A 12,797-nucleotide genomic window follows, 5' to 3' on the forward strand; every position below is an offset into this window, starting at 1 on the left:
CTGTTGATAATATAAGTAGCAGTTAGAACACACTCAACCCACATATAGAGAGGAATTCCCTCCTGAAACATAAGAGATCTAGCTACATTTAAAAGATGTCTATGTTTCCTCTCAACAACTCCATTTTGTTGAGGTGTGTATGCACATGATGTTTGGTGAATAATTCCATTTTCAAAACATATGTTATTCATTTGTTGATTTACAAATTCAGTACCATTATCACTTCTAAAGACCTTGATGTTTTTATTAAACTGAGTTTTAATCATATTAATAAAAAATTTAACTTGGTCACTGACTTGATCTTTTGTTTTTATCATGTACACCCACACAGCCCTGCTGTAGTCATCTACAACAGTAAGAAAATACTTATAACCATCTCTACTAGTGACTCTATAAGGACCCTATAGATCCAGATGAATCAAATCTCCAAGAGTTTTAGTTTTGTGTTCACTTAGTGGGAAATGTTCTCTAATATGCTTTGCCTTATGGCATATTTCACATGGAAGATCATCAACCACATTAGTGATGCTAAGTTTGTTTTTTAAAACATGTAAGACTGGATCTGATGGATGTCCTAACCTATTGTGCCAGATAAGAAAAGAATCATAAGATACAATACTATTACAATTAACAACTTGACCACCTTTAGGCATATCAAACAAGTACAGACCACCAGATTCACTACCAGTCCCTTTTATCATCTTTGCATTGTAATCCTGTATATAACACTTAGCATCATTAAATGTTACCTTGTATTTGCTATCTTTGGTTAACCTACTAATAGATAATAGACTAACACAATAACCAGGTACAATAAGAACATCATATAAAGTAACAGAACTAGTTAATTTTAAGTTTCCAATCTTATTAATTCTAGCTTCTGTACCATTAGGATGACACACTTTTAAATTCAAGTTTGAAATATCAACAATATCATGTAAACCTTTTTCACAGACAGTCATATGATGATTTGCACCTGAATCAATGATCCAACCCTGATTGGGATTGACATCACTGTTACAGTTATAAAATCTTTTAAAATTTTTGTTAAAAAACACATTATAATTATAAAACCTACCAGCCATACATGACTGAACTTCAGGTTGACTAGTTGAACTATTATCACTTAAAAGACTCATCAGCTTGACCATCTGCTCGTTAGTGAGACTAAATGGAACAGGAACACTAGAACTAGGTGCAGCAGCAACACTATCTGAAACAGAATTGTTAGCAGAAACATTTCTAGAAGACCCAGAATTGAATGGTCTTCTATAACCAGGAGGAAATCCAACAATTTCAAAACATCTGTCTATAGTGTGACCTAATTTATTACACTTAGAACATTTCAGATTAGGATTAGGCCCTCTATTTCCTTGATTATTAAACCTATTGTTATTATTATTGTTGAAGTTATTAAATCTAGAATTGTTGCTATTGTTATTGTTTACATTATTCTTTCCAGTTTGAGCAACAAAAGCAGACACACTTCCTTTACCACTTTCTTTACCAGACCCAACCCTAAGAGATTCTTCCATTGATATTATAGCATAAGCTCCTTTCACATCAGGTACAGGGTCTCTATACAAAATGTTACTTCTAATGGTCATATAAACATCATCTAACCCCATTAAAAACTGCATAAGTTTCTGCATTTTATTGTGTTCAGCAAATTCAGTTACAGCAGCACATACACATGTAGGTAACTTTACTAAAGCATCATATTGTTTCCATAAAGAATTCAAAGTGTGATAATAATCAGATATTGACTGCCCATTTTGTTTTATTGTAGTTATTTTATAATGCAGATTAAAAACAATTGAAGCATCAACTTTATCATATGTCTCAGATAACTCTTTCCAAACAACAGCTGCATTAGTAGAAAAAATTTGTCCACTGTATAAATCTTCAGACATAGAACCAAGAATCCATGACAGTACCACATTATTACATCTGTCCCATTGTTTTGCTAAAACTTCATTTGTTACATCTTTTTTAACTGAACCATCAATAAAACCAATTTTATTTTTAGTACCCAAAGCCAATAACATGGATCTGCTCCATATGTTATAGTTTTCAGTCCCTTTCAATTTGATTGAAATAAAAGGTGTTCCAGTTGCAGTGTCACTTGCATGAAGATACAAGGGATCACCAAAATCTAATTTATTTATCAAAGTTACAGATGAAGTGGTACCATCACCCATATTAACAATATGATCAAGAAGTCAGAAAAACAACAGATAGCAGACAAGCAATTTTAACACAGATATCAGCAAAATATCATACAACACAAAAAATATACTAAAAAAAAAAAAAACAATTAAGCACAGAGAAATCAAACAACAAAGCAATTGCAGCCCTGTAAAGTTAGAGAGATCAAACAACAAAGTAAATGCAGGCCTGCAAAGTTAGTAATAATCCAAGAATATTAAAGTAAAAGAAAAAGAAACAATAAAAGACACTTGACAGAATAGAGTTATTAGGTCTGATCAAGATTAATCTTGCCAGACAACTCCAATGGCTGCAAATGTTGAGAATGTTGAAGTGATCAGGATCAGGATTCCAAGTCAATCAAAGTTGACCGGTCAAGTATAATCACCTCCCTCAACATTCACGAGTAGACACAGATTTAGAGAAAAGTCTCACCTATAGGCCAATCAATCTTGTCCTTGAAGCCCTCCAAGAACAATTTCGATTGCTACCGAGTGAGTAGGATAGAAGACTTACAGTGGGGTCGCCAATAGTAATTCCACTCTCCTTCTTGTCAAGATACGCAGCGGAATATGAAACACGTAATAAGAAAGAACCAACTGATCGATTATCAGAAAACCCTAACCCTAATTTTGACCAAATTAGGGCAATACAGAATTACCAACAATCAATCACCCACACGCCTCAATCGAACCCAAAAGAAACAAAATCAACCCCTAGATTGAGAATCTAAGAGGAAAAACACCAACCACGTATGAAACCCTAATTAACCATATCACAAACCACCACCGGATCTAACCTATCGCTCTGATACCATGTAAACAAACCTCAAAATTACTGAACTATAACAGATCAAAGAAATAACAAGATCCAGATCCAAAAAATATACACCAGATTCAATCTAAACTTTTACAAACAAAATGAAATCTCTCACACTCACTCTTTCTTCAATAAACAATACATTTATGAAGACACACAAAGAAATCACAGAATCAATCTCACAGTTGAATCAAGGTGATTAACATGTGAGAGAAGAACAGAAACCCTAGTAGATCGAAGTGAGAGAGAGATATTTCTTCAGAGAAAATAGAAAACTGATAATAAAAAATTAAAGAGAAATACAGCCTTTTTATATTTTCTGGAGCAAAATATTAACCATCTGGTCCCTGGACTTCTTAATTGTGAACTTTTGCCCAGAAAGTGTTGAAATGATAAACACAAGTTGTGTTTTTCTCAAATTGGCCACATAAATTAATGTAATAGCATCATCACTGCAACTTGATAACCAACACTGCATCTCCTTTATAATCTACCCTTTTCTGAAATTATCAACAACAAAGATCTACATCATCATCAGCAAATCACTTGCTATCTACTCACCTGCACAATCTCATCATAGAGAATAAGTAGAAATCAAAAATAAAGAAATTAGATTGAACACTTAAAATATATATGTTTTAACAAATGCCCAAGTGATGAATTTGGTTTTCTAATTTTTTTAATCAAAGTTTTTTTTTACACCTAATTGATGAGAACGTATGTGTTGGATTTAATATTATTTCTTTTTTATTTTGTTGGGTATTTTGACAGCTAATTTACGCGGGACAGACATTTTATATATTGTTTCTTTGTAGTATGGTGAACAAGTGTTTACTTCTGAGTTACAGGTATGATATTGGTCGAAATCGAGAAGATGATTAAAGGTGTTTACTCGCAAGTGTATCACCCTTGGTTCTTTTAATTAATTTCATATACTATGATTTTGTGTGTGTTTAGATATATGTAACAATTAGGATTTACTATTTTGGATGGTGATGACGATAAAAAAGAAGTTAAAAGTATAAAAATACTTTCACATGTCTAGAAGATGACTGAACTAAAAGGAGCAAATTAACGATTGTCAGACATGCAGTCGGACTATCCACACCGGATTTGCAAAGCACAAGGACTATACATGTAAAAAAATAAAAGTTTGACTGTTCAAAATATTTTTAATAAATCACAAGGACTATCCACATAATTTTATCTTTAATTAAAGGATTGATCATAATTTTGTCTTTAATTAAAGGAATGATATGTACACAATCAACTTTTAATTGTATACAATCAAATATTTTTCATGGTATGATACAATACAACACTTTAAAACATGATGTTTGATTATGCATGACAATAAATTTGTCATGTACGAATAATCACCCATAATTGAACTTAAAAAAGTTTTTCAAGGTAACAATGTCATGGAATAAAAAATATTAGTGACAACTCTACATGGGAGGCCGGAATGGGAGCAAAATGATCGACCGCTCAGAATTCATAATTTTCAGGGGTCCAATTTTTCTATATATGCATACTTAATCGGAAATGTCATTAATCAGATGGTAGAAATAATAAGTATAAATATACTAAATTACTAAGTATACATTAAAATATGCTTTTTAAGTATATCTGAAAATAAACAAACTACAAGCTTTTCAATATCAATTTCAGTTAGTTTTGTCTAAAACATATTTTAAAGTTAAACACAGACGATTTCGTACTCTAATTGATCACATCGCCACCCTATACGAGCCTAATAAAATATGAAATGATCATTGCAAGAAAATGTGATTTAATGTTTTTGTATTTGAAATACTGCGTAAAAGATAGTGAAGTGAATTGTTAATTTGTTAGGCACTTTCTCATTTAAAACCAATGTTATATTTTTTAATGAACATTAATTAAGATACTTTCGACTAGGGATGACAATGGATCGGATATGGATCGGGTGAGGCCGTATCCATATCCATATCCATTTATTTTTTTTACTTTTCATCCATCCATATCCATATCCGTCGGGTGAAGCGGGTTAATGGATAATTATCCATATCCGTTTAAATTTATTTTATTTTTAACAATTATAAGCGGTGGCTCACTATATACGATCAAAAGTAATATTTTTAATAGTTTATGCCACTGAAAGTCACATTTTACTAATCTATATAACAAATAATCAATAGATAACCTATTAAACGTGTAAAGATATCGACATGTAAGTTGCTTACTTTTAGTTACATGAAATCACATTTGAACCACCAAAGTACGATAAATACATTTGATTATTTAAACAAAACAAAATATAAGAAGAAAGTTATATTTTTAGAGAAAATATTAAGAAAGATGAATATGAATATAATTAATGAAATATCACTACATAAATGATACTAATTTGAGTGATAAATTTATATACTTAGTTATTTCGGGTGAAAGCGGGTTCATCCATGGATGAAATTTTTTCATCCACTTTCATATCCATATCCATTTAGATTGTCCATATCCACGAATAATCGGGTGGATCGGATGGATATCCACTGGACCGGGTATCCATTGTCATCCCTACTTTCGACCAGTTTTTATTCCTTTAATTATGATTATAAATTATAAATTATAATTATATAGGTTGGTTAATATTAAATAAAAAATTCTCTCTCAATGGAAAACCCAAAACTCTCTCAAACTCTACCAAATTTCAAACCCACTTACCCAAATGCTATCAAATTAACAAATCAAACCGCTAATTTCCATCAAAAGCGTAATCATCAACAACCCAATCATCCCTCGTTCCCTAAAAAATCAACGATTTTCTTGGGTGGTTTGTCAAGATATACAAATCCAAACATTCTCAAGAATGTTTTTCAAAAATACGGAACAATTACTGGTATCTCTTGGAAGCAAGATAGGGCTTTTGCATTTATGAGATTTCATGATACAAATCAAGCAGTTAAAGTTGTCCAAGAGATGAATGGAAAACTGCTCAATGGTAGAAATTTGTTCGTTGGGTTCGCTAAAAAAGATCTCAACACAAGATTTTTGCTTCAAGAATTTGAGAATGTTCAAAACGTTTCGAATACCACTACTGACCCAGTCATAAACTTATCCACAAACCAAGATACTAGCAATCGTCTCGCACTTACAGCTCTTATCATTGATAGGAAGCCTATCAAAGCTCTCAAATTATTTAAGTGGTTGAAGAGTCGTTTCATCGCCATTGATTCTATAGCTGCTTGAGGAGTTTACGATTATATTGTGTGTTGTAGTGATGAAGACAGTTTTAAACGATTAACGATGGGCCCAACAGTTAACGATTTGGAGTTCACTAAACTTATTCCAATGATTGAAAAGAAAAACAAATTCTCAAGGATTACAAAATTAGCAATAAAGGGTATCCCTTTTGATTGCTGCTCAGTTAATTGTGCAATTGTGGTTGCAAATTCATTTGGAAGAATGATTCACATCGATAGTATGACCCACTCCCTCAAGCAACCCGACACGTTACACGCCATTATTGAGGTTACAGATCCTGCACCAATTTGTACTTATACAAAGGCTAAAATTGATAACTCTACTATTTGTAACTTGTGGGTGGAAGAAGTGATTGAAGACGATTATATCAAAATAGTTAGTGGTGCTATTATTGATGAGTTTAATGAATTCTTGCAAAGGTCTTATAAAGAGTTTGTAGACCAAAATAACAAAGATCTAAATGCTAGATCTTCTCCGGCACCGGAAGTGAAATAACCGGCGGTTAATGATCAATTGGAAGAAGAAGAGGTACACTGTACGGATGAACAATTCAAATTTCAAACACCTCAAAAACAATCTAGTCACCAAAAGGTAACTAGTCCAAAAGGGGTCCATGTTTCAATGGAAAAAGTAACTAAGTCAATTAGTTTACAAAAGGAGAAAGGTGTTCAATTCAAACAATCGGCTGACGACATCAAAAAAGCTTTGTTTGCTTCAAAGGACATGGGTGAAGTACAAAGTCAACAGACAAGGTAGAAAGTGCAATGTCAGATGCCTATTCCAACCTCCATAATGTCCCTTTTGTCCTCAATGTTAATGACTACCGTACCCTTCTTAAAAATAACCCCGTTGGTCAAAACAATCCTTGTATCCCTTCATCTTCCAAATATGTTTCAAACACTCCTGTGACAGCTCAGCCTTGTTCCAATTCCAAAGCCTCATTTGCTTCAAAAGTAGTCGAAATCAATCTTGAGCAATGCATTGATAATGGATGCAAAAAATTGTGTGAAGAAATTAAGTCAAGATGCTTACCAGTTGAGAAAGAGCCTGCTTGCAAGTTAAATTCAAATCTTTAAAAGAAAGATAAAGCCAAATCAGTCTCCTGGGTTGAGGAGGTACCAAATTGTTACGATGCTTTTGATACCACAAGTGAGATCAATCACGTAGTGGGTAACGAATCATCGGTTAAACAGTGTAACACCAAAGGTCGGCAATTTGGGTCGAAAAAGCTCTCTTTTAAGGAAGAGTTAGTTAATTTTGGGGAATTGATGAAGAATATGGCAGCCGACGATGAGCAGCCTGCCAATCTTTCAAAGCAATGAGGTTAACATCTTGGAACACCCGTGGCCTAGGTAACAAGTCTAGAGGTCGTATGGTGGGTTATCTTGTCAATTCGTTTCAAATTCAAATTGTTGCTTTACAAGAAACAATGGTTAAACAAGTGGCACAACCAACCCTAAATGAAATCTATAAACATTTTGCTTTTGAGTCAATACAAGTAGGAGCTAACGGAAGATCAGGCGGTTTAGTTTCAATTTGGAGGCTTGATTTCTTCTCTTTGATTCAAGTGTGGAAAAGACAAAATTGGATAGCTACTATCCTAAGGTGTGCCCATATGTCTCACCTATAACAAGATTACAATGTGAGATCCCATCATTTCCAAATTCAAAAAGAGGTTAGCGGGTTGGAAAAGGAGATTCTTATCTTTTGGTGGACATTTAATCATGGTGAATGCGATTCTTTCAAATTTACCGATTCATTACATGTCTTTATACAAAGCTCTGGTTTCAATTATCAAACATCTAGAAAGGCTTCGAAGAAATTTTATTTGGGGTAGCGATTGCTCTAAAAAGAAGACCTCTCTTGTTAAGTGGGATACGGGTTGCCTCCCCAAAGATATGGGAGGGTTGGGTGTTACTCATCTTCGTGTAAAAAATCTTGTGTTATTGGCTAAATGGTGGGCGAGAATGAATTCTAATCAACAAAGTCTATGGAAAACAGTTGTTGCCACTTCTTTTGGACCTTCGTTTTCGGGTAAACTTATGAATAACATTTCATCTCTTCATACAAATAAGTTATCACCCATTTGGAGGGACATTATAAATTTGCACAGTGATGATTCTGTAAAAAGTATAGTGGACTCTAATATTTGGAAATGGAAAGTCGGAAGTGGGGCTAGTATTCTTTTTTGGTTCGATACTTGGGCTAACAACCGAATCCTTAAAGATGACTTTCCTACATTGTCCTACTATTACAGTTCAAGGGTGCAGGTACCCTTCTGCTTTCGATCAAGTGCATGTAGGATGGGATTGTCATCTCATACACCCTTTATCTTAATACGATTCTATGCGTTACAACGAGCTTCTCTTGTTTCTTGATAACTTTTCTCTCACAGACAATGCTCAAGATGAGGTTTTGTGGACTGCCGTCCCCTCGAATACGTTTTCTGTCTCTGATGGTGTTTGAATTTTTTTTACAATCGGCTAACGTCAATGTTGTGTCTCCTATTTGGCCAAAAGTGGTGTGGGGTAATATGGTTCCTTCTAAAATCATGTTATTTCATTGGTTGGCGATTCGTAATTGTATCCCCGTTAAAGATATTTTATCAAGAAGACACATTATTCCCTCTTCTCAGTAGACCCTTTGTGTGGTGCATGATCGAGGTCGAATCAACGAGCCATTTGTTATTACATTGCAAGTGGTCTCATCTTATTTGGTCGGATCTTTTTAAGTGGTGGAATATTTTGTGGGTGATCCCTCAATCGATTGAAGCCTTCTCATTTGATTGGTTTCATGGAATGGGAATTAAGGCTTCAAAGTTTTGGAAGTTAATTGGCTCCGCTACCTTTTGGGCAATATGGACGGCTAGGAACGACTTCATTTTTAACGGTAAATTCACGTGCCGTTCGGTCCTTGTTAGGAATATCAAACTCAAGGTGTATCTTTGGGCTACCAATCTCAAGTTGTGCCGTGGATTGCATTCTTATGTTTGGGAATTTAATCCCTCTCTTTTATGTTACTAGTTTTTAGCAATTGTTGTTGTATTTTGGTTATCATGACCGAGAGTTTATCTCCGTCATTGTATGCTTCTCTTGATTGATTCATCGTTTTGATCAAGACATCGCTTCTAATATATTTCAATTTTTTCGCCGAAAAAAAATTATAATTATAATAAATAATAATTTTAATTTTTAGTTTCTAATATGTTTGGTGATCAATATATATGAAAGTATGGAATAAAGTACAATTGAATCTAGGGTACATGCCCCACATTTGTTTGTTAGTTGAACTACTATTTACAAAAAAATAAAATACATATACGGATTATTAATTATTAAATATAAACGATTCAACCACGCAGGTTTGACTGAATGGCTACGAGTTGCTCAACGAAGCACACCATCAGGGTTTATTTCCTGGCTATGCCAAATTGTTCAAAAAAGCAGAGTGACTAGAGAGTGTGTATAATGCGCAATTCACCCGGTAATGGGTCTCGCACTCGGGAGGCTTGATTACCCAAGGTTTTACCTTCTGTGGGAGAATCAATGTGCTCGTTCATAGAAGGATTTCTTCACTTACCAAAAAATATAAATGATTCAAAAACTTGTAAAGCTTATAATTTATGTAGATTTTACAAGTCTTTATAAGAAGACTAGGTGATCTTCTTTGCTTTTGGTTGAACTACTACTAAAGCGTCATTGGTATTTCTCTTATACTTATATTTACTTATTACTTAATTATGTATATGTATATGTATATGTATATGTATATGTATATGTATATGTATATGTATATGTATATGTATATGTATATGTATATGTATATGTATATTGGTGATTCTAGTGAAATCAGACAATATATTTTAGTGGACTAGATTTATTAAGTTGAAGGTAGAAGTACTCTCTAATACTCTAGAACGGATATGAAGAGTGCGGAGTACGCGTCCGTCAAAGCGTTAAAGAGATAACTTGAGTTGGGTTTTGGTTTGTTGGTGAAACAAACTAAAGTGGTTGTCCATGCTAAAGGTGTGCCGCACCATGTGGTTGATTGGTGTGCCGCACCATGTGGTGGATTGTTGTGCCGCAATAAACACTTATTGCGCATTTGCTCTGCACCATATAACGTGAAAACACAAAATCAACATCAGAAACTATTGAATGATTATGGGTGATTTTGGTTGTGCCGCATCACTTCTTGATGCGCCGCACCTCTTCCATGGTGTGCTGCACCATGCTGCAGGTTATGCATAAAATGTTGTCTTGTATCCTGGACGTTTTGAGACATGTTTAAGTGGTTTTTTAGTGTCATAATGCACTCTTTCAAACATGTCTATTGCCAAGTGATGTGTCATTTAATCATGACTCATTTTCAAGGGTTGTAACACTTCATTGCACCTTTTAATTAATTATAATTACAAACATTCATTCATTGAAGAAAGGTTCCAGAATTTTATCATTCTAAGCACACTTTCAACACATAACATCCAGATTATACAATCTACAATTGTTAGATTCGTTATCTTTTAGCCTAGACGTCAAACCATTCCCTGTTTTATCCCTATCAAGATTTCGTGTAACTAGAAGCTAATAGGGTCAAAATGCTTAATTATGAAAGTGACTACACGATTCAAGGAACAATCTGGTGATCTGTTCTACAACCTGGCCATACTTTATGTATATGTATATGTATATGTATATGTATATGTATATGTATATGTATATGTATATGTATATGTATATGTATATGTATATGTATATGTATATGTATATGTATATAGTGGTAGAGACGTTTCTATTGGTGTGGCCAATGACGTTTCTATTAGTGTGTAAGGGCCGATGATATAACATTATGTTTGAATGGTTGTAGTGGAAGATGTTATTATGATTGTGAGGTCCCCTCGTGTGACGGTTTTTGTAAAGAGTGGTATGTTATGAATAAAGATGTTCCAAGATGTTTATTTAGTGAAGCTAACCCGAGATCAAGAAAGAAGGCGAGTGAGGCTTCCACTTTGGGTGCTTATAAGCTTAAAGATAACATTTACAACTTGGATTACGGAGATAAATTTCAAAAATTTGTTATGGGTCCTCAAGATGGAAGAGTTGGCGGCTCATCGGAAATCAGGAGAAGTAATATGTCTGTGGAGGCTTTCAGGCATTCGATGTTATTATGCCACGTTTGGCCGATGAGAGCGCGTCGGATGATGGATCTGTTAATGTGTTAACTTAAAACACCGAAAATCGGTTCGGGAAGAATTCTTTAAAAGAGACGGTTAATGAAAATTTGAAAATGGTGGGTCCTCGAAGTTGATTGTTGTGGTCTGACTTGTTTTCTTTGGTTGGTTTCGTACCTTGTAGTTTCATGTGATTTATGGTTTTTGTTTGGTTGGTTTTGTTTTTTCGGATGATAGGGACGTTCGTTTATAGATAGTTTTAGTTGGTTGCTTTCTGGGTGTGAGTTTCCTGGTTTTTCCCGTCCTTTTGTATTCTATGTTGAGGACGTTTTCTTTTGAGAAACGATCTCAGTTATATATGGGTTTTCGTTATTTTCGAGAATAAAAATGTACAATGCATGAACTTTATGTACAATGCATGTATAATCGTTAAACATCGTAATTTGTTTATCTGAAGTGAAATACTCTGTAGCATTCAATGTATTGAATGTGTGATTTAAAATTTTAATAAAAATAAATAAGTTTAAACATCGTGGGAACTAGAAATTGACATATTAAAATCAACATAGTTTGCTTAGGGATCCGGATTATACATTACAATGACACTCAAATAGGGACTATATCATTACCTGTTTAAGTATTTATAGGTCTTCTGTATTTAAAAATTACTTTGTAGTCATCCAAATTTGTTTCTTATTTCACAAATACAATAGTGGCTGAAAAATTATCATAATAATGTGTATGTTGAATAAACTAAATCTAAATACTCTTAAATTTCAAGAAAAGATAGATAGTAGTAATTATATTAATTAAAAAATTTGTTTGTATTTATATTTGTTTTTCAAGTGTGAATGTAAACTGGAATATATTGATTAAAATAGAAATTTGAGTGGTCTACAAAATTATTTTTGGATATATTATATTTGTCAAGGATATCATTTGATATTCATTCCTATTTTATCACATGTATATGTAGAATGTAGATTATGAATATCTTCTGTACATTTAATTAAGCTTGCTCTCCAAGACTTGTATATATTGTATCATCCTGTTATCAATATCAATGAACAAATGATGTGCACCATTTATCATTCAGAAAACAAACACAAATATGTTTGGAAACTTTGATAAAATTTAATCATTTCTACGCTAATCACCCTCAATAATTTAAATTGTTACTGATTTCTTGCAAATGAGGGCATTGCAAGATCTTAAGTGTGGGAAGAGGTTAAATTCTTTCGGAATTATAAATTTTTTTACTTTATACACTTGGTTACCATTAGAAATACTAGTAAAGCAGTAGTTGTATTAGAATCTAGTGCTCTCTGATAATAAAGAACAGCCCTAGTCTTATATA

Source organism: Rutidosis leptorrhynchoides, chromosome 4 (assembly GCF_046630445.1).
Source record: "Rutidosis leptorrhynchoides isolate AG116_Rl617_1_P2 chromosome 4, CSIRO_AGI_Rlap_v1, whole genome shotgun sequence".
Lineage (NCBI taxonomy): Eukaryota > Viridiplantae > Streptophyta > Magnoliopsida > Asterales > Asteraceae > Rutidosis > Rutidosis leptorrhynchoides.